This window comes from Ailuropoda melanoleuca, chromosome 3 (genome assembly GCF_002007445.2).
Source record: "Ailuropoda melanoleuca isolate Jingjing chromosome 3, ASM200744v2, whole genome shotgun sequence".
NCBI lineage: Eukaryota > Metazoa > Chordata > Mammalia > Carnivora > Ursidae > Ailuropoda > Ailuropoda melanoleuca.
In genome coordinates, this window is record NC_048220.1 from 60,502,704 (window position 1) to 60,527,129 (window position 24,426).

The 24,426-nt window shown below is 38.6% G+C and overlaps 2 pseudogenes; one reads left to right on the top strand and one right to left on the bottom strand.

Annotated features, from left to right (window-relative positions):
• Nucleotides 1-21,458: 21,458 nt before the first annotated feature.
• Nucleotides 21,459-22,054, bottom strand: LOC100466058 (annotated as a pseudogene).
• The window catches only part of LOC100468142, a 117,534-nt pseudogene continuing 115,160 nt past the window's right edge, over nucleotides 22,053-24,426 (top strand).

A 24,426-nucleotide genomic window follows, 5' to 3' on the forward strand; every position in this document is an offset into this window, starting at 1 on the left:
TCAGATATTCATTTGTTCAGGTTATTATTTCTTAAGTACCTACCACGTGCCAAGCATCATGGCAAGTATTGAGGACACAACTGGGATATGGTCCTAGACATAGTCTTTGACCTCCTAGAGATTTATGATTAATGAGCACATTGCTGTATTTCCTGTGGCAGTTACAATAGTGCCTTTGTACACAGTAGGTACTGAATAACTGTATGTCAAATAAATGAACCAGTGACTCCATTTCATGTATTAAGTTCACCAAAATGAATCAACTCCTGTAAGTTAACTTCCAGTAGCCAGATAAGTACACGTCAGAATACCAAAAAGGTTAAACTGAAAACCAGCTTTATTCAGTTGGAGTATAATTGTTAAAGTTTAGAACTGAAATGGTATATGAAAAATGGTATATCACTGAAAACAGAATATGAAACATCTAAAAATTAAACAGCTGAGTAAAGTTTTGGAAAGGCAAAACAGAAAAAGAGAAGAAAGAAAAGCTCAGACTGACATTCCCAGTAAGAGGAAAGGATTAGCAATGACTGGAGCAAAATAGTACAGCTGATAATCCAATAACCCAGTACTCGCTTCAACTTTTATATAAAGTATTGCCCTTTTTTAAATTGTGTGATAGAATGTGGAAGCAAATTAACATAGCATATAGAACAGAAAATGCCAGTTATTTCCAACATTTCTCTGGAAAATTATACCTGAACTTCACTTGATGGAAGCATATAAGATGTATGAATATGTCAAAGATCAAGTGTTCTCCATATAATAACGCAATTTTTCCTCATCTACCCCATTCTTACAACAATGGTGTATTGACAGGTATATGGTTAGAGATAAGATGAAAAAAATCTGTTATCATCTACTGTATGATGAGTAAGCTAATTAACCTAACAGTAAAGCTTACCATAACAATCTCTGAATGTCTTGAAACCTGAAGCTCTCTAAATATTTGGTGATGTAAATATTAAAACATTACATTGTTTTAAAGAACCAAGTTAGGATCAATGAAAGAATAACCAAATGAATCGGAATGAATGTCAGCCTGGTGCTAGACACTAGTGACTATCATGTACAAAAGATACCGAAAGAAAAAATGATGAAGAATCCAGTCTCCATCATTTCACATAATCAAAATATAGGCTGAAAATAATTTTGTCAACTCACAAGAGAGAAATATTCCACCAAATGTGGCCAAAGATCTGCTTTTCTAAGGAAATAAAAGGAGTTCATTGTATCCAGATTTAGGATAAATCTGTTCGTGCAAGCAGAGACATCTGTTGTTACTAGTATTTTTGTGTGTGTATGAATATGAATTGAATATGAATTTTACTTTCATAAGCTTCTTTTTCCATCTAGGTTTTAAAATTAAAAGTTCTGGAGAGATTTAAAGGGCAGTAGTCTTCCCCACACTCTCAAGAGTATTTTTTAACTAGAAAGAATAATGCTGGGAAACAATATGCTTGCTCGGCCCAGTTACTCAGAGTTTTTAAAAAGTGCTATAATAGCCTTGTATTTGTGAAAAACCAAAGACGACTCCAGCTCTTTGGTAACAGGAAAATATCAAGAAAATCTGAAGCATCTCCCGGCCTAGCACAATGGAATAAGGTCAAGAATCAGAAAAGCAGGGAATATATTTCTTCCTTTAAAATCAGATGAGCAGATATCCAGGGAAAATGGCTGCTATGATGGTTGATCATCTCAGTTAAGCCCAGGCTTTTAACCTGGGTCTAGCTTTCCCCATTTATCAGCATGAAAATTTGCCTGCACACCGCCAGGTTCCATCTCCACAGAGAAAACTTTGGCCAAGGAATTAGAAATGCTGATTCTGGAGGCAATCTGGAATCAGAGCTGGGCTCCAAGCCACCTCTGCCCTTCTCAGTGGTGTGACCTCGGGTAAGTGGTTCACCTTTGTGAACTCATCAGTTTCATGGGATGATAAGGAGTGTAGGAGATAGAGCTTATCTCTCCATCACAGATGTTTTTTTCCAGGTCTAGAGACCTGCCCTGGCCTCTCTCCGTGTTCTAGTTACTCTGCTCTGCCTCTGGGGAGAAACTTCTCTGATTAGTACCTTTGGAATGAATACCTATTCACACTCAGCTCTAAGGAGCAAGCATCGCCACCAAAATCACAGAGAGCAAAGAGATGTTCTGCTTTTCTGTGCCTTAAATCTTACGTAGGAAGCCTGTCCCAGTTCAGCATTGTCACAGTTGGTGGGGAAGATCTTCCAGTGTGGATTCTACTTATAATCAAGGTGATACTTACCCTCTACTTCTCTCATTTTTTTATTTCTCAACAAGTTTAGAAGCCCGATGGGAAGGAGGAGAGCCTCTCTTCCCAGGTGCCCCTTTGGAAATCCCCATATTCATTATTATTACTACTATCACTGGTCTTTCACTGATTTGGGAAAGGGTTAAAAATATTCAGCACTCTCCAGCAGTATTCCTCAGGATTTCATTAACATCTACTGGATAAATTACAAAATAATGGAACTGTATGGAAACTGAAAGCCCATTTAATTGAATGCCATTTTTGTACGAATGGAAACCTTCGTTCTCTCTCTTTTTTAAAGATTTTATTTATTTATTTATTTGAGAGAGAGAGAGAGAGCACAAGCAGGGGTTGGGGGAGAGGGAGAAGAAGGTTCCCTGCTAAGCAGGGAGCCCAAGGCAGGACTCGATCCCAGGACCCTGAGATCATGACCTGAGCCAAAGGCAGACACTTAACCAGCTGAGCCACCCAGGTGCCCTGGAAACCTTCATTCTTAAGTTTATCCCAGTCCTGTAGATAGCTTCGGGCAGAATCCAGACACAACCAAGGTTTTCAGACTTCTAACTCTCCAGCTTCCCAGTCTAATATTCTTCCCACTCCCTACTCGACCCCTGAGGTAAGTCAGCAAATCCTCCCATTTTATTTATTCTTTTTAAAGATTTTATTTATTTATTTGACAGAGAAAGACAGCCAGCGAGAGAGGGAACACAAGCAGGGGGAGTGGGAGAGGAAGAAGCAGGCTCCCAGGGGAGGAGCCTGATGTGGGGCTCGATCCCAGAATCACAGGATCACGCCCTGAGCCGAAGGCAAACACTTGACGAATGAGCCACCCAGGCACCCCTTCTGTTTTATTTTTGCCTCCCTTTTTTTTTTAAAACTAGTAAGGGTTTTTTGTTGTTGGTGGTGGTGGTGTTTTTTTTCTCGATTCAGTTTTGGGATTTTTGGAGAGAAACCAAGAACCTTAGAAAGAAGGGGGCAGGGGAGCAGGGAGAACTAAGAAGAAGCATAGTCCACTCAGTTTGACTCAGGACAGGAAGTACTGTATTAATATTACTTTATTATAGTTTCAAGGCAAGCCAAAGATTTGCAAGCCGGGTTGTGCACAAAGCGTTGTCCAGCAGCATCGGCAGCCTCTGGGGACTTGTTAGAGAGTAATTCTTGAGCCCATCCCAAGCCTACTCTATTAGTGTTCCAGACTGCCATTTCAGATTAGGGTATCCACAAATTGAGTTTCTCCTGAGGTCTCTCTCTCTCTGACTTGTCGATGACCGCCTTCCTGCTGTATCCTCACAGAGCTTAGCCTATGTGTGAGCATCCCTGGAGTGTCTTCCTCTTCTGAGGAAAAAAAAATCAATCATGTTGAATTAGGGCTCCACCTTCATGACCCTCATTTAATCTTAATTACCTCTTTAAATGCCCTAACTCCAAATATAGTCCATTCTAAGGTCCTGGAGTTAGGGTGTCAACATGTACATTTTGGGGAGACACACTTCAGTCTATAACGCCTATTGAGTAAAAAACTCAGAGGTTGGGGCCCAGCAATCTGTGTTTTAATAAGTCCGTCAGGTGATTTTAATTCAAATTAAAGTTTGGGAGCTCCTGTGCAAGCCAGTGAGAACACCCACTCATCCTGAGGAAAGGGTAGTTTGAGCTGACGTGGTAAACTTATCGTGAGGATGTACAGATTTTTGAGAGAGGGCTGATTCTGGTGTGCACTCTCTCTCTCTCTCTCTCTCTCTCTCTCTCACACACACACACACACACACAGATAATATAGGTTCAGAAGACCTCAGGACCAGTGTTGTTTTGGCAAACAAGAGCATGTGTGAAATAAAGGGAGCTGTGGGACTCAGGCTTGGCAAGGATCTAGCCACCAAAGGCATGAGTGTGAGTGTCCATCCAATACTGTATGAGTGCTAGAAGCACACGCAGGAGAGAGCAGATTCAACTCCCCAGTATTCTTGCCAACTGGCCTTGGGAAGAGGACTGACCCTCTTGGAATGAGTAACCACCCTAATTGGATTCTTAGATAATTCTGGAAGTAGTAGGATCTCAAAAGAGAACTAATGCTCTATTTTGACACATTGAAGCTCACCTTAAAATGCAAATATAAAAGGGGCATCTGGGTGGCTCAGTCCGTTAAGCGTCCAACTCTTGATTTCAGCTCAGGTCATGATCTCAGGGTCGTGGGCTAGAGCACCACACAGCAGGATTGTATTTGAGGTTCTCTCTCCCTCTTCCTCCACCCCTCCCCTGCTCATGCGTGCACTCTTGTTCTCTCTCTCTCTCTCTCAAATGAATAAATATATTTTTTTAAATGCAAATATAAAGTAGAAGAGGTCATAAATCATTTACATCATTATTGAAATTAATTAATCTAAGAGGAAAGATCACTGTGCTTCCTGCATGAGGCAGGAAGGAGTAAAAGAGAAGGACACACTTCAGGGTTTAAAATCCTGGCTGGAGCTCAGAATCCCCTGAGAACATTATCAATAGATGGATTTCACAGTCCTGGGACCCAAGCCTGGTCTTCTGGGGAAGCATAAATTCAGAATAACATACAGAACTAATTGAATTAGTAGTTCATCATTATTAAGCATCAGAGATACAAAAATAGTACTCACACTTTTTGTCACACATTTATAGGAATGGGAAAAAGAAGAGAATAAAGGGAGAGAAACTTATCACAAATAATTCCAGATTAGAATTTAGATATTATGAAATGGTAACACTGATGGGGAAATGGATGCAAAACTACTTCCCCCCTCTCTCTTCCCTTGCCCTTCGCAAACTGTCGGCACCTTGACTGCTCACCACACGTAGTATGCCCCTCTCTGGTGATGTGTTAGGATGCCACCACTTCAGCCCTGCTTAGATCTCACACCCATTTTGAAAATCTTAATGTAATTGCTCAAGAATAAGATATCTTTTGTCAAAATTCACATTGAACTTGAAAGAGCTATTTCTTCCCAGGGTAATGAGCTGAACAATCACCTATGATAGTTATAAAAGAGATTCTAAAAATTAACTCAACTTCTCACCTCCCCATCCCCAAATGTGAAATAAATTTGGCTAATTTCAAAACAAATTAAGCAAAATAATTTCCTTTTGCAGTTTTGGGATGATTTATGATACTGTCTTCTTGTCATGTGTCTGTTTCTAAAAACTTCTTTTCCTTTTATACCAAACATAGTTTACTTTAATATAAAGGTCTTGCTTCTGTTACTCATTTTCTAAAAGCCACCTCCTTGTTTTTTAAAATTAGCCCCTCTGTGTATAGGAGAGGCTATCCTAATAGCCTCTATATCCTAGTATCCTAATACCCTCTATATCCTCATATCCTAATCAAGATAGGATTATGTGTTTTATCTTCCTAACATCAACAGAGATTACTAGAAACTCTTACATGACTACTAATTCTACCTCTAACACAGGCCCAAAAAATCAATTGCCCATAAATCAGGACAGGTTTGCATAATGCACAATAAGTTGTGACAAGATCCTTGCAAAGATTTTGATCAAACACAAAACTAAAAATTGTATTGCCTTGTTTATTACAAACAGCCTCTTCTATATTATCAAACTTTTTGGTTAGTTTTTTACTTTTGTCCTTCTTTTGGCAAACTTTTCTGCTATTTCCCGCCATATTTGACCATTTGAACTATAATTTCTCAAAGGTCATCAGTAATAACTCATTGGTATGATTGTTGCATTCATCTGTGAATTCAACTGTGTGGCATTTGGCAATCTCAACTCACTTGATACAGTTCCCATAATATCACAAAAAGATTGCCTTTAAATAACTCTTTTCCATCTGCCCTAGATACCAATGGCAAAGAGGCTTCAAATTAATTTTGAAAGTTGTAGTTAAGAATATTAATTAACTTATTTATATCATACTTGCCTCCCAAACCTGAATGTGAAAACCAGATACAGTAAATTTACTCTTTAGAATCTACCCCTGTGTCTCCATGTAAATTTCACACCTGTCCCAGATCTTTCTCTGGTACGTTATGATCTGTTAGCAACATTATACAGCTACCTGTTGGAGTTAAAGACCAGTGGGACCATTCTATGTGATTCCTGTGGTTTGGTTGAACGCAGCTCTTCTTTTCCAGAAAGCACTGAGACAAACAGGTATATAAGATAAAATGTAGCATTTGCATACTGTTCCCATTGATATATGGCACAATCATTTATCGAGTTCTTTTGCAGGCTAAGAAACGTTATAGGTGCATGGGGTTATGAATGAGATCGTCTCTTCAAAGCTCAAGGAGCTTCAAAGCTCAAGGAGCTTACAGTACAAAATGAAAAAGTGTAGTGTCACAACACAATTTGTTCCCTTGAGTGCCAACTTTAAGCAAGACATTATACAGGGAAGGGGTGAAATAAACATGGAACCTGCCTTCCAGGAGTTCACAGTCAAATAGGAGAGAGGACGCAAAAAGGAAAAGCAAGCTGAAAATGACAAGTATCGTCAGTGAGGCACAAAGTGCACTAGGGCTTGAAAGGAGGCTAGCAATCTGAGCTAGGAGTGCTCAGAGCTGAGCTTGTGCTCTTTTAATAAACAATAATTATAAGAGGTTCTCAGAGAAATTTCTTTTCATGAGGAGTCATGCAGAAAAATTCTAAAAATGGATATTAAAATTATTTTTCTACGTGTATCAAAATAACAGGATACAGTGATCTTGATGGCGTATGCTAGATAGAAACACGTTTGCGTAGCATCTGATCTACAGCTTTTTCAAATGCTTTTGTTGGAAGTTGACAGAAGCCTCCCAGGTGTCAGTGTTTTTGCCGAAAGGCATTTTCTGTTCCCACATCTCCACACATAGTAAGCCTTATATTATATGCTAAAAGGACATTGTCAAATTTTAGTCTAAAAAGAATCCTATGATCTGCCAAGTAATTTTTAACTCCAGATATAACTTCCATCAGCAAATGTAACATGAAACATAAATATGCAACTGGCTCTCAGGGTCCATGTGTTGAGCATTTGGAAAAACTAAGCTTCTAGAGAGTGCCATATTCGTGCTCTTCTGTGACTAAACCAGGCACATTGTACTCTAAAATATTCAATATGATATCTTTCTAAAGGACAGAATGTAGTTAATAATTGAATCACAGTATTCAAAAGGAAGCGGTGTTACATGCTAAAACCACATGCTCTAATACAATTCACGTTTCATACCCTGCCTCTGTGGCCTCACACACGTATAGATTTTATTTTCTCGGTGTTTCACTTTATTCAACAAGACTCCAAATCCCATAAAGGTTAGTGGTGGCTTGTCTCTGACTTCTCTACTGAAAGAAGGTCTTCTTCCCCATCCTTTTTACCTGGTAAGTCCTACTTAGGACCAAACAAAAATGAAACACAGACGGACACCGGGTCAACGTTAAGTATTTTAAGAGCAAAAGGTGGATGCAGGCTATCGTCTGAAGAACAGACTTGTATATTAAAAGCTGTTGATCATTCTTAATACCCCGAAAGCCTGTCAACAAAGAAGGTCAAAAGCTGTCATCCCAGGAGGTATTCAAAATTGGAAACAGGAAAAGCACACAGGTATCTGGAGATAAGAAGGAAGGTTCAGACGTCGGGCAGCTCAACACATGCTGCCGAATATTTCCACCTCACCCGGCAGTGTTTCCCGTGAGTCACCAGAACGTTCATCTGCTTTCATTCCGTGACGTCACAAAGGTGCCATTCCACCTTGGACCTGCCTCACCCTTTATGGCTTTACTCAGAATCTACCTCCACCCTGTTTCCTTACCTTAAATTCCCAATAATCTGCTCCAACTTCCTGCACCATTTTCAGATCTGTCCCCCACAATAAAATGAGTGTCTGATCACTGGTACTGTTAGATGAACTTGAACCAACAGTTGATAAAAAGAACAACAGTTTTTTAAAAAGATGATGAAAACCAGGCTCAGAAAACCTAGGCAAGGCTGGGGCAGAAAATAAGTTAGGCCGGTGAGTGGGTCAGCCCTAGGAGAAATTCAGATGCAAGGGGTCACAAGGTAGAGCCCAGAACTAATGAAGCATCCTACAGAGGAGACATTTTCTAAGTACCCGTGCCAAAAGATAAAGTCGTAGTTCAGAACCGCATATTAGAAACAAGGCGAGGAGGTCAGGAAAGTAGTGAATATTAGGGCAGGCAGCGGACCGTGGAATCCAGAGAGATTCTAAGAAGCCAATTTTCAGGTGTGTGGTGAAGCATAAAGGATAGTGTGTATCTACAGTAGTTCCCCATTCTTTTCCCTGGCGGCACCACTCTCTCCAGTCTCTCCCAGGAATCTTGACTGCGTGATCTCACATGCAATCTTTAAAGAGATCTATTTAAAGCAAGTCATGTCTGATTTGAGGCCAGAGAAGGGCCCATAACCTTGCCACATCCAGTCCTGAAAAGCAGGGATCATAGCAGAGTACTTTGATTTTTCTACTCCTTACCCCTAAACCCAATCTAGAAAAAATAAATGCGGAAAAATATAGGATTTTTGCACATATTTATTTATTTATTTATTTTTATTATAATATTTTTTTATTATGTTAGTCACCATACAGTACATCCCCAGCTTCCGATGTAAAACTCAATGATTCATTAGTTGCATACAACACCCAGTGCACCATGCAATACGTGCCCTCCTTACTACCCATCACCAGTGCACGTATTTAAAGTTAGGTTATTTTTAATGTCCTATTAAGGTATTATTTGGACACACTTATAAAAGACACGCTTATAAAAGAATGAAAACCTCCAGTTTTTTTAATTCTGTGTTTTTATGCCCTTCCTATGCTTTGCAGGGTTTGATTGCCTTTATTGGGCTTGATAGATGCTGCCCTCCCAAGACCCCCGCAGAGTTATCACGTAACTGTTTTTGAAGAATTAAATAAGTTATAAAAGCATGTCTCTCATATTCCACACTTATCCCCCACCTGCAGCCACTAGCTGGCATTTCTTTCTGCTTTGAAATAGCAATTTCTGATCCCCAGAGGCTTATCAGAGTGAAACACACTTTCCTTGCTAGTGCATCCAGAGGGCTAGATCAGCAACACCTGGCCTTTTTTTTTTTTTAAAAAAAAGAAAGTTGTTGAAATCTCTCCAAAACCCTATACAACTCTTAATAGTCATATAGAAGTAAAATAACATTGAATTTGAACTTTTGATTGGCTTTTAGTGAATCAGATATACAAAATGTTCAACAACAAAAACAAACGACACGCATAAAGAATAAAATTAATGAGTGAATTAAGATTGTCAACACGTAAATGAATAAAACCTCAAATGTGGTCAATACTAGAGGGAGAGGAGAACACAAACCACGTTAATCTTTCAGGAGGTGATGCTCCATCTGGGCTCACTACAAATTCTCCTAAGGAGCCTCTGAAACCACAAGCTATTTCCTTCTTTTCCTCTTAATGATAGAATACCAAAAGCTATTGAGCCGGATATGTGGTCACAAAGCTAGAGAGTACATTAGTCAACGTCCCTCACAGCTACCTATGGTCACATGACTGAGTTTCCGCCAATGAGATATGACTCTAAGTAGCATGTGGCAAATCCAGTTTTTGGCCTTAAACTGTTGGTGCCCTTTCTCCATTCCTACAGTTTGGGACATAATCATGTTACTGGTCACCATATAAATAAGGGAAAGGGCAACTGACACAACTGACCTTAAGTAAAACACCTCAGCTATTACTATGAACTATAAAAAAGAGAGAGAGAAACTTTAATCTTATTTAAGCTACTGTATTTGAAGGGTCTCTGTTTCAGCAGCTTAGCCTTTGCCTTAAACACTACATTGTTCAGTCTATATCCAGGCTTCATTAAAAACTGTCTCCTTCTGCCTTTTCTTAGCTCCAACCCAAATGTACGAAGAATGACCAAACATTCCACCCTACAGAAGATGGAAAACTAACTCCAACTATCTTAACTGTGGTAAAGAAACAGACACAGTTCTTGCTGTATCTATGACTAAGAGCTTAAGTTCCTGGGACCACAAGAAACAACCAGCTCTCAAAATATCAGATATTGTTCTAATTAGGACTCTTCTCATTGCAAAAACCAGTAATTCACTTGTAGGCTATATAAAGCAAGGAAGCTTTAAATAATGGTATAGATCCATGGAATCCCTGGCAAAGTACCAGCAGGGTTCATGGGAACTGAAGTGAAAGAACTAAGACAACTCATTTTCTCTCAGGATTCACATACCTTCTAGTTTCTGCTTCTCTCTGCACAGTTCCTCTGTCTTCTTTCTTCCTTTTCTTTGCAGACCAGCTTTCTGGTAATGGGGTCACCAGATACTTGGGTGTCCATTACCAGTGCTACATAGAGACAGGTCTCAAAGAAAGGGGTTAGGGCAGAGAGTTCCAAAGTATGTCCACCAAAGATGCTAAGTTCTTAAATCTCTTCTCTTTGTCTTTACCAGGATTCTCCCTTGCTACCATTCCTCCAACACTATGAAAATCCTATCTCCTACAGAGAGACCTAGTTTCTAGATCTCTTGGTTCTTTTCATCCCTGACTCTGAGAAGTCACAAAGCAGTAAAGCTTAATACTCACACCATTCCCCAAAACTGTCTCAGTCCCTCATCAAAATGCTATCCCCGTTTCTTTTTATCCTCTGTGATTTCCCTCATTTTCATCCAACTAATGTTTTGGTTGCTGATTTTATCAACAATGACACCACTGCTTACACATGTGTTGTGGGGGAGCTGAAAAGTCACTCACCCTGGGTCTCACTCAATAAGACCTCAAAATAAACTTGATTTATTTTTAGAGAGAGTTTGCATGAGTGGGGGCGGGGGAGGGAAAATCTTAAGCAGGCTCTACACCCAGCATGGAGCCTGATATGGGGCGCCATCTCACAACCCTGAGATCATGACCTGAGCAGAATCAACAGTCAAATGCTTAACCAACTGAGTTACCCAAGCACCCCTCAAAAATGACTTTTTGACAAAACCTCCAATACTCTTGTAAATAGAATTATTACATTATAATTTATGTATTAAAACTATTATTTCTTACATGATAATATTTAAACTTTGTTTTAGCTTTTTTACAATACATTCTAAGGAAAGAAACAAAGGCAGCTCAGAGAGATGGAGAGAGGGAAGGAAAGAGCTTTGCTCAACCTCTGAAAGGCCCTGACCTGGCTTTAGCTCTCAGCTGCCACCTTGGATTTTATCCCCCAAACATTCACATGTGTCCTAATGAAGTTTGTGGTTGCAGAGAAGTAAGGAATAAATAACAAGTAAATGGACAATACTGGGAAGACTGGCCAGAGAGATACAGAGGAGAGAGACTTCTTTCAAATGGAAAGGTCAGAGGAGGACATGACATTTAAGCTGACTTCAGGATATATTTTGTGCAAAGTAAATAACATGAACATAAGAGAAAGGGACAAAAGTGGAAAAGCATGGGGAAAGTGAGAGGAAGAAAGTCATTTTACAGCCTAGGTTCAATAAATAAAACATAGTGTTCTGTGAACAGACAAGGCTGCTTCTCCATAGCTTTCTACAGTCTCATATATGCCACAAATTACACCATCCTACTTCTAGAAATTCATTTTTTGGGGAACTAAGCAGAACCCTCAATAGAGTCATATTAGGTCTATGTCAATTATGAGAAACTCTTTATCAATTGCCTCATGTGACTGAGAAGGGAGGTAACAAGATACAGAATAAGCAGGTGAGTGTTGATGGAGTGGTACAGGGAAGGCCCATGGTGGAGGTCCTGCATGCAAGGACAGCCTTGGGGGTGCATGGATGGAGCTTGAGGTGGGCCACACAGACTCTGGCCACAACACACACACAGGGGAGACCGTGATAAAATGCCCATTTTTGCATCTATTAGTATTTTTCCCAGAGCCATTTCTAGAATGAGAGCAAATGATAAAAAAGGGAATCAAGGTTGCAGAGCGCCTAGACGTAAGACCCATGAAGGCAAGGACTCTGTCTAATTTGTCTCTGCTTTATCCCAGAACCTACAACAGTGACTGGCACTCAAATATCTTGGGGATGTATAAACAAACGCCTACCCCGTGTCAGGCCCTGTGCTTGGTACTTTACCTACATGAGCTCATTTAAGTCTCACCCATAAACATGGATGAGGAAATTGAGGTCCACAGAGAATCAGAGTCTGGCCTGAGGTCATCCAGCCAGTGAATGGCAGTGCCAGAATTCAAATCCTAGTCTCATTGACTAAGGCCAGTGCTATTAACGACCATGAAACACTTCTTCACCAGACAGGAAACCAGACCATGACTATAGCACACAATAATCTCAGTTTGGCACAACCGGCTCTGATGATAGCATCATTCAGATGGAAACTGGAGGAGCCAGTTTTAAGGAAGGCTGGGGGTGCAGAATATAAAGTGTAGCTGACTGTATTTTATGGTCTCAAGTTTGGTTCGCCTGAAGTTTAATTAGGACCACAATTAGTTCAAAGCACCAGTGAGAAGTTATTTTTATCCCTGCCTCTCTCTTTGCTTTAAAATCCTATAGAAGAAAAACAAAAACTATTCCTTCATTAAGCAAGTGCCATCAGAAACTATCATGTCAGTGTTGAAAAGCACCAGGTAATTTCTCAGTTTCAGAAACCTCAATTTGCCATTAATGAAATCCCAAGAAGGCTGTAATAACCAGTTACTCAGAAATATTTTGGTGATTCTTTGGTAGACTTAAACCAGATTAGTTCTATATATAATAATTTCTATTAATCATCACAAGCTCAAAGACGTTTATTTTACTCTAAGACTCTAAAGACTCTAAAATAATAAATGGTAGAAGAATGAAAAGACAGGAGGAATAAGTGGGAGGAAATATATATTACACAGTACCATTCACTTTGTATTCTTTACTAATGGACTTTGGCAGGTGACATTGTGCATTCAGGCCGAGTCTGCTTCTGAGCGTTTCTACTGAATGCCAGAGAAGTGTGATGCAACAGACACTGAACTGACGGCCAGCCTTGTGCTCGCTGGGAAAGAACGGAAATGAGTCATCCGTTTTCACCCACACTCTTGAAACTAAATCTGAAAGGGAAAAAGTCTAATACAAAAATACAGCTCCATCTTGCTGATTGCCCTGTCCACATCTGCTAGAACAGCTCCTGACCTGAAGGTTTATGGCACAGATGTTCAATAGATATTTGTGGAGGGAATAAATAAGTGAACTTTTTCCCACTGTTCCCTCAGTCTAGGAAGACGCAGGACAGCAAGAACAAGAGAGCAATGCTGATGACCCACAGAACTCTCGAGTTTGCTGAGACTGCAGATAGACTTGCGTCAAGGTCCACATAGCCCTCTAATAGGCATTGTTAACTCACCATGTGTAAAACAGAACTTCCAATATTCTCCCATTTAAATTGATCTCCCCCAGTCTTCTCTCAGTAAATGTGCTTCCATCTAGCCAGGGGCTCAAGGCATAATCCTGGAAGTGATATTTGATTCGTCTCTTCCCCTCGTTCCCTGTATCCAAACTCTTAGCAAGTAAGCTCTGCTCCCAAAAGGTATCCTGAATCTAATCACTTTACCATCTCTACTAAGACCACCTGAATCCTACCACAATCGTCAAATGTCGCTACTGCAATAACCTCTCATTGGTCTGCCACTTCCAAGTTTATCCCTTATTAAATGCAATTTAATCTTTATCTAGCTCTCTACCAGGTAATTTCTTAATTCCAGAAACTGTGATCATTTTAATAATGCATGTTATTTCACTCCTCTGCTTGTAACTCTCCAATGGTCTCCTGTTCCACTTAGAACAGAAATCTCTTCTGCCATTACTTCCAGGCCAAGTGTAGTCAGGCCTCTTCACCATCTCTCTGACTTCATCTTCTCCCACACTGCCCCTCCCGCCCTTGCCATGCCGGCTTGCGTGCTGCTGCTTGAGTGTTTCCATTGCAAGGACTTTGCAATTGTTGTTTCTCTATATGGAATACCCTTCCTCCAGATCTTCATGCAACTGATTACTTCTCATCATTCAGGCTTTGGCATGAATGTATCCTTATCTGGAATGCCTTCCCTGAGTGATGTTGGCCCTCTCCACAGTACCCACACACCAGGTATATTCTATCACAGCACTCTGTTTTATTTTCTCCATAGAGCTTAAAACTATCTGAAATTACATTACGAATATATATGCTTATTCGATTATTGTATGCCTCCCAACTAGGGTGTAATTTGATGGAAGTAGGGACCTTATTAGTCTTGTTCTTCATATCTCCTAAACTTCAAAAAATGTTTCCAGAAGTGTTTGAGCAGTTTTTGTGCCTCTATTTGGTACTTTTGTTGAGTAAGTGGTCATTATTTTACAGGCACTCTGCAAGCTGGAGAGAAACTGTGATTGAGACCGATTCCTTTTATATTGGTTTTAGAGCAGAATCTGATAGCCCTCTCTTCACTTTCAAACTGCCAGTGTATCACAGAGCTGATTCTGACACACCTATATCAAAAATTAATTTCCTCAATTCTGTGTATCACATTCAATTCTTTTTCTAAATAGTATGCATATCCGGCATGGCCGTTATAGCTAAATGATTCTTTTAATCACACATTTCCCACTGCCTCACCCCCCCCCATTTTTACTTACATTGTTAATTTCCTAAATGTAAGCAGTTTCGTTTTAAATGCTGGCAGAAAAAAAGAAATTCTTCTTTGCAATGGCAGATATCTGTTGTTACTTAGCCAAGTGCTTCTTCAGTAGCTAAGTTCTCATTAGAAAGCTAACTTTCCAGCGTAGTTCAGAGGTGCCATTTAGAATGATTTCACATTACTGAGCCAGTGTGCCATATCCTGGCACCCTGAGGCTACTTGCCCTGGAGTGTCACAAAATGACACCCTGTCCTAATCATCACTAAATAATATGAACCCATAAGACTGATCTTCAAAGTCTAAGAGTACAGTCTGCTTCCACACAAGGTGAGATTTGATTTTTTAAAATCATTTTTAATGATGTTTTAGCTTATTGCATTAACTGAACCTTCATATTTAAATTAGTTGCATTAGTTGTCATTGCAAACAAAGCTGCATTTATATTTTTAGGTTTATTTCACAGTACTCATCATTTGCCCATCTGTCTATCTCCTTGTACTCAAATTATAATACAATTCTGATGGGATATATGTTTTTTAATGTCTATGTTAGAATGGTAACAACACAAACTGAAATGGCAAATAAACCCTAGAGAAGAAAAATTAATCCACATCTCTAAGAGGCATAGATAACCAAAAAATAAATAATAAAAGTAAAAAAAAAATCAAAGCTATTCAAGTAACGATCTTCAATATTTTTGTTTTTTTAACAAAAATTTGTATATTTTTATTGAAAACTGCACTGAATGCTACATTAAACAAATACAGTGATGATAATTCACACTGGACCAAAACACTAAAATAAGATGTATTTCTGATAGTTGTTTAAGTTTTTTTTTGTTTTTTTGGGTTTCTTTTTGGGTCACAAAAAACATAATGTATCTCTACAATGGCTCAAAATAGGCCATCTTTAAGAAAAAAAGATAATGATTCACAAAATACAGCATGTAGCTGGTTGATACAAATCTAATATTTGTTAAAATAGTCACATAACAAATCTGAAGTGTTCTTGTGTAAAATATTACATAAAGAAAAGAATATTTTATGAATGTCTTAAAAAGTGAGTTTTTTCATAGACTTAGTTACCATAAAAAGTGTTTCCTGAGACCTTAAAAAAATGCACCATGATTCTTCTTGAAACTCTTCAACTCAAAACTTTCCACTGAATAAAAGAGCTGAGGATCTGCAACAGAGAAAATATATTTGAGTACAAACAATTGGTGAAACTCGATCCTTTTTCGTTTCTTTCATGACTTCCAAGGGTATTACTGCACTTATTTGCCTGTCCAGTCTACAGTTCAGATGGTAGAGTCACCTCCCCACAGGATCCTGTCGTGTCTTCAGTGTTATTTCGGTGCTATACTTACAACTGTCTAGTGCAGGCAAAGAGGGGTTTTGGGTAGTAATTTCATCTTCCTATTTGCAAAGGAGGTTATCAGCCCCCATGTATCATAGGATGGAGATTTCCTCCTCCTGTTTTTATTTTGATGTTTGGAACTCCTGTTGCAAATCCTAGAGCAAGGCACTCAGGACCTGCTGTGCCCAAGAGACTGATGAAAGAAAAAGATCTTTCTATTCCTTGTGAGTCAATGCACAGATACAGTCTTTAAAAAAATTAATAAATAAAAATATAAAAGCAACAACGCATGTGACACCATGTAAAACATGACTACTTGTATTATTTCTTCATTTTCCAGTTCTGTTCAAATGTAGGATTTTGCAGTAACTTACTAATATTAAGTGCAAATGGACGCTAAAACAATACTGAGATGATGGATGTATTGATTACTACTTGGAGGAGTTTTCAATGGGCCTTATTACTTAGCAGTGGGAATAGCAAAATATGGAAGACATTATAGCAGCCGTTAGGAACTTTTATGTCTATTTTAGAGAAATAGATATAAAGTCACCTTGGCCAAGTGACAAATGGGTGGTATAGACACTTAATTTTGAGAGCCAAAATAATAGGCTTTTAATTACTTTTCCCATTTAAAATATCATTTGATAAAAAACTATATGAAGGGAACTTGGTCAATTACTGCTGAAATTAATATCTATAAAAATTAAAAACAGTAGCTCTACATTTAGGAATTTATTCTATTGAAATACATCTGTGTACAAAGACATATGAAAAAAATGTTGATTACTATAAATGTTCATTGGTGAGAAGAATGGAAATGACTTAAATGTCTGACAATAGGGCATCCAACACACAAAATAAATCATAGCTTCCTAATGTAATACGATATAATAGTTTAAAAACTGAGTTAGAATTGTAACTTACTGATATGAAATAATATCTAAGATACTAAGTGAATAAGTAATTCACCAAACTGTGTATGTAATATACTAATCCAAAGATATATAAATAGCTGTTTCTATATAACAGATCATTAAATTTTACTTATACTATTGTGAAAATATAGATATTACTGGAAGACACAGAAAGTAATATCAGTTGCTTCTGGGAGGAAGTGATGGGACAAGGAGACAGGGGACAGAAAGTTAATTTCATTATACTAACTTCTTTGAATAGTTTAAATTTTTGATCAACACATGTATTTGTTTACCAAAAAATACTTGTAAAATATAAAGGATGGAAAATTCAAAAAATATTATACACATTCAATTAGGGCTCCAATTTCAAAATGATCCAAACTGGGTAATGGGACAACTTTTCATTAAGAATGGAAATTTATTTTAATGGCCCCCTAAAATGTTCTGAACTTTAAGGAAAGGTAATTATCACAAAACATCTCCCTATCCAATATCTCTATATGAGCAGACTCAGTTTGTTTTACTGAATTTTGTATATACAGATGTTAGGATCTCATAGGATTTATTTCACTTCAAAAAAAACAAATATTGAGATAAGATAATGGTTTGCGATGTCTTAGCATTAACAGATTTTTTTTCTCACAGTTTCTAACCACATCCTCTACCAAAACACTCTTCTGTAGTTTCTGTATCTTGTACGTGTCTTTGTAAGGAACAATGATCTTCAAACATGCAAATATTATTTTAATGATCTAATTGTTAAAAGTTAAGGAAGTACAAAATAACACAAAGTATTAGTAATTATTCTTATACATTGAATAATATTTCTTCATGTTATTATGGCTGAGTTCTGATCTTTAAGAAGACAGCCATAGCTGGTTTTTCAGATGTTCTATAAGCACATACCATAAATTATACCTACTGTTAGTGAGTGTATTATCTCCCTTTGGCACTGATACCACAAAGGTTTATGTGCTAATAATAGTCATTATAAGAAGCCTATAAAAAGATTGAGAACAACGATTTTTCACCAATCTGAGATTCAAGGTGAGCAATTATGATCACTTCATTTTTTAATAGAAGAAATTTAAAGTTAAATATTTAAATATAAAATATTTAATGGAATAAAATGGGAAACTATTTAAATTAGATATTTAAATGGAAAAGTACAGAAAAATGTAGTGATTACATATTAAATTCAGAGTTCAGTGGATGAAGTGGTTAAAAGGAAAAATCATTGAGAAATATTCAATTGTGTTATTTTGACAAAGAGTAAATACTATATTTATTTTTAATCATCAAAATAAAAGAAAAACTAAAGGGGAAAAACATAAAATTTGAACCACCCTAGGCAAGTGACATCCAGAAGAGTATGTAAGAATATTTTCACAACTTTTCCTAAGGCTATACCTGATTAAAATACAATAAAAAAGTATCTACATAATTCAGGTATTTTTAAAATCCCACCTTTTTTTGAATAGCCAGTGAATAAAATGTTAGGTGTTTGAGCTTGATAACAGGATATTGTCCATATTTTACATTACCAAACAGAGACAAAGAGAAAGCAGGCAGCAATAAAATGCTCAGTTCCGTCCGAACTGTTAATTCTTCGAAGTCTGAACTGGCTAATAACACAAATTGGGACGTCTCCTGAGGATGTAGTCCTGTTTAAATATAACTACTCTTGAACTTTTGTGGAAAAGAGTGGATGTGGACACTAAAAATTCGCAATCTAGTAAATGAAATATATTTGACAATTAATCCCTCTGGGTGAATATATCGGGCCAAACTCTGACTTCTATGCTTGCCTCAGGCTCCTATTAAGGTCAGACTAGTACAGAATTGGGTCGAATGTTCAAAATCCTAGAAACTTTTCTAAGTACCCTAATTAGAAAGGGAGCAAACATAAATTTTCTGTAAATTGGAGGATTCTATTTTGTATTACTATCTCCTGAATTCTTAAATCCTACAGGAAGATGAGGAAAACCATTGAATATTTATATCTATTTTGGAACAAAGGAAAGAAGGAAAAGAGGGAGGGAGGGAAGGGGAGGGTGAGTGAGGAGGGAGGGACAAAGTTTACATGCTTCACACTTTCTCCAGGATGCAATTACATTTATCCCATCATATAGGATAACTATTGTCAGAATCCTCCTACATTGCTGTCACAAATTTATTTTCGAGGACTCTTTACCGCCCATTCTATATATGCTTCATCAGTGACTTTTCCCCTATTGGTGTCTCTTTTCCTATAAAATATGTTTCCTCCAAGAAGTTAACTATGATGATAAAGAAAATGTTCCTTAATATGGTTTGATGGTTACTTAGGCCCTGGCATTTCACTCTTGGTCATTCGGAGACTATAATAACCTACAGATCCAAGGGAAGGAAGCTCTAAGTCATTCATTACTCATTCCCTTACTGGAACACACACTTTCTGGGCCCTGTTCATTGTCCCTCAGTAATCACCATTATACGGTCTACAGTGTCTTTCTACAAACACCTTGGAACCTCTGCCCAAGGGCTTTCTCTGCCATAGGACCATGCTCAGAAGGAAGGTAATAGAGAGTTGATGCCCTCAGAAGCAGCCCTCGACCAATAAGAATGGGAGTTCCACATCATCTCTCAGAGAAAGCCAGTAGAAATGAGCCCCAATTGGCCCACAGTGGTAACTTGCTCATTAACATATCCTTTTTCAGAATCCTTTCCCCTTTTTTTAAAATCTTACTTCACTCGTCTACTGGGGCTTCTAGGGATCACCTTCCAAATAAACTACTTGCCCTTGAATCCTTATTTGAGAGTCTGCTTCTGCTGGGGAACCCAACCTAAGACATTCATTCATTCTTTATCTAAGAACATTTATTTAGTATATTCTAGGGGCTAAGAAATGTGGCCAGCAAGAGGAATCAAATATGAATCCTGAAAACAAATAAGTGAATATTTTCAAGCTGGGAGGTATGTTATGCGCTTCGGCAAATTCTTACAAGAGATCACTTCTATAATTAGCTTTGCTTGTTATTCATCCTTTTCTTCAGTCAAGATCAGATAGTGATTACCTGGTGTTCAGGCAATTTGCTTCTTCATCAAGTCATGAGTGGTTTCCTCATCTCTCTCAGTACCTTTAACACTTCATCCCACTCATTCAATTTGACTGTCCTCATTCTTATTTTCTCTCCTACCTCTGCAACATTCTATTGGCTATTCTTCACAGCAAAGCAATATATCACATCACAGTAGCCAAAAAGACTATGTCCCTGTTCTCATTTCCAAAATCTCCTTAATTGTCTCCTTAATTTGGGTATGTTCCCCAATGGGGTGAAAGCAATTTCCCAATATTCAGTCATCTTTTAATGTCTCATCCTAGTCTCAGCGTATCATTCCCATGATGAACCACTTACAGATATATTTTTACATTTAATCCACAAGTATTTCCAAGATAGGAATTATTATATGTATTTCATAGATTAGAAAACTGTGCATTTCTGGGGCGCCTGGGTGGCACAGCAGTTAGGCGTCTGCCTTCAGCTCAGGGCGTGATCCCGGCGTTCTGGGATCGAGCCCCACATCAGGCTCTTCTGCTATGAGCCTGCTTCTTCCTCTCCCACTCCCCCTGCTTGTGTTCCCTCTCTCACTGGCTGTCTCTAACTCTGTCAAATAAATAAATAAAATCTTTAAAAAAAAAAAAAAAAGAAAACTGTGGCTTTCTGTCTTGAAAGTTTTTGATATTTCCACATATTCTACTGTACTCACCCCACGATCATATACAAAGAATTTAAATGCATTTTTCCCATAGTCTTCCTCATCATTCATGTGAACCTGTAAAATGGTCAATGCTCAAATGATCCTTCTGGCATTTCAAGAATCATATGTTTATATTTGATTCTCACTGACCAGTTGTTAAGAATATCTCCAAATAGTCTCATTAGTAATAAACTATATTCCTTGTGTGTCATTCATTAGTGATGTGTTGTCTCTGAGTTCAGAAAATAGTTCCTGCAAACAAATTTTTCTGTAAAACAAAATACCTAGGAAAATTTCCAATGGCACATATGCCAGTTAACATCTCTCTTTTCTGCCACTAGAATTTCCTTTAAAATGTTTAAACTCTTGGTCCCAGCAAGGCCATCTGCTCCATCAGTCAGTTCATGTGTGTCACGCTGGTATCTGGGGAAATGGTTAGGTAGCAATTTTTCTTTGAGTAAAACACTATGCTTTTATTTTTTTATTATTATCTTTTTTTCTCTCTCTTGGAAATTTTATTGGTGCTGGGGAAAGGAACGCAGGCAGCCCCCACTTCTTGCAGGGGGTGCCACAAGCTCTCACTGCTTCTGGTTGGTATTGATGAGAGGTCCACAGCCTCGGGGGAGGCCAGGAAGGCCTTGAGCCTGGGCCAGAACCTGAGGTGCACCAAGTAGGCAGAGAACAAGGGGAAGGAATCCACGCAGCCGGGGGCGGGGGGGTGGTGTTGCAGGACCTGGTGAATCAGCAGCAAGTCCAGCAGGTTGCAGTCTATGGAGGAGATCATGTTGCCTGTGATGAAGGCCTGGCCCCTCTGGTTCTGGGACAGCAGGGTCTCAAAAGGCTTCAGGTGCCCTGGTAGTGCCTTCACATACTCTTCCTTGCCTGCCTCATGGTTGGTGTAGATGAGGATGATGTATTTGCCGCAGAGGTTCTCCGCACCATCACTGACTGCGGCCACTAGGGCCGCCTCCCAATGGTCCCTCTGGAACCGCCCAAGGGAGCGGCCCAGGTATCGCAGGATGGCATTGGAATGGTACAGAGTAAGGTCTCAGTCCCAGAACTTGAGAAGCTGCCTGTAGAGGCAGGAGGTCTTGAGTGAGCCTGGCAGCCAGGTCTCCACGGTCACCACCTCCTCCTCCCAGCTCTGGCCCCAGTCTGTGGGAAGCACGCGCATGGCCCCTCGGTTCTCTCCAGCAGAGAGTGGACAACGGCACAAGGCACCACGGTTGCAGTGTGAGTGACGGGGCTGGTGGTGGCGGCGGTGGTGGTGGGAGAGATCCCCAAAACACTGTGCTTTTAGACTGCATTTTTGCAGGTTGTTTATTTTTGGAGAACCCCAAAATAGTACATACTTTCATCTTTCCGCTTGTATGGGTGTTACTCACAGGCCAGTGACACCAAAAGAAAAAGCCGTGGGAACGTGCTGAGCCTGTCAGGTGTGGGACATCCAGTACATTCCAAGGAGGGCATGTTAAATGACATCTTGTTTCAGTTCCAGATCTTCTCTCTTTAAGTGGTATACACAGACCAATATTTTCAAAATAATTTGAAAATATTCCAATTCCAATCACCAGTAACAAAGCCAGTAGCCCTAGAGTGTTTATGTTGACCTGGGGGTTTTGTTTCAGCAGTATAAAGACATTCCAGTAGGTCTGGAAAAGCAAATGGCCAAAGTTAAAACTTAGGGGGGGGGAATGGAAGGAACATGAAAGCATTAAAGTATTTCTCTTCATCATTTTGTTCCTATAAATCCAAAAGGTACTCAGATGATAAAGAGTTGGATTTATTTGCTCTTTACGTTTGGCGCTCAAAATGACTGGAAACGGGAGAATCTGTCTGTCCGAGGTTCCAGACTAAAAGAAGAGGCTTCCTTTAGCGATGATCATTCAAAATGATTCAGAAAAGAATGGGATAGTTTTAGTAAGTCATTTACTGAAAAAACCTCGGTTGGACTGCTGGAAGAGCAAATACAAATTTATTCCCAGAGGATATAGTTAAATATTCCTGACTGAAATAAGGACTATGCCATTTGAAGCTACAGATGAAAACGAGAGCAAGGAATTAAATTAAAAATACACATTTGTGCTTTACAAATAAAAACCACCCAGAGGAAGATCGGGAATGAACAGTAAATTTGAGACATAGGAAAGAATGGACAGTTGGCATATACATACCGTCACCAACCTACTCGAGGAAAACTGTTACTGCTATCTGAGAGAGAAACATGACCTTTCCATTTTCATTACCAGACTTAGAAGAAAGGCTAGTGCAGGAAATATACATTACAGCCCATATCCAGTTTTTCCTTTCTTCATGTACCACTTTAGCAAGTTGCCAAGATGTTTTGAAGGTGCACTTTCAAAGTTTTTCTTAATGACTTAGGGTTATTTAGGATAATGGCCAGTGTTGTTTTCATGAAATAGAGTACTCGCCATAAAACCGAGAGGTAGCCACACAAGTAAATGCTATTTTAGCTTGAAATACACTGAGGAAATGGGAAGATAATGAGATCTTCTAAAAATCATTTTTCAGTGGACAGACATGTCTATAGGCAACAGTAACTACTTGTTACGCCTCGAGAACTCTGAGAAAATGCTAAGACGAATGGGATAACTTTGGAAGTTAATAAATCTCCAATTATAAAAATAGTATATATAATTTGGAAAGCATTAACAAAAATTTTTTAAAAATTCACAATTCAGTAATAGTCACCTTGAGTATTTTGAAGAATTTCTAGGTTTTTTTCAGCATATTTTTGGGTTTTTTTTTAATTGAGATATAGTTGACATGTAACATCATATTAGTTTCAGCTGTACAATATAATGGTTTGATATCTGTGTATATTGTGAAATGATTGCCACATTAAGTCTAGTTAACTAGCCACATGGTTACAAAAATATTTTCCTTGTGATGAGAACTTTTAAGATCTGTTACAAAAATTCTTTTCCTTATGAGGAGAACTTTTAAGATCTATTCTCTTAGCAATTTTCAAATATGCATTACAGCATAATTAACCTTAGTCACGATGATGTATATTACGTCCCCGGAACTTACTTATTTTATACTTGGACATTTGTACCTTTTGACCACCTTCACGCATTTTGCCTACCCCTCCCACCCCTGTCTCTGAGAACCACCAATTTTTCTCTATATCTTTAGTTTTTTGTTTTTGGATTCTACATGTATGTGAGATCATATCTGTCTTGCTCCGTTTGACCTCTTTCACTTAGCAGAATTCCTTTAAGGTCCGTCCATGTTGTCACAAATGGCAAGATTTCACTTTTTATGGCTGAATGATATTCCACTGTGTATATGTACCACATTTTCTTTATTCATTTATCCACTGATGGATACTTAGGTTGCTTCCATGTGTTGGCTATTATAAATAAGGCCGCAGTGAGCAAAGGGGTGCATGTACCTTTTTGGGTTAGTGTTCTCGTTTTCTTTGAATAAATATCTAGAAGTGGAATTGCTGGATCATATGGTAGTTCTATTTTTAATTTTTTGAGAAACGTCTGTATTATTTTCCATAGTGACTGCACCAGT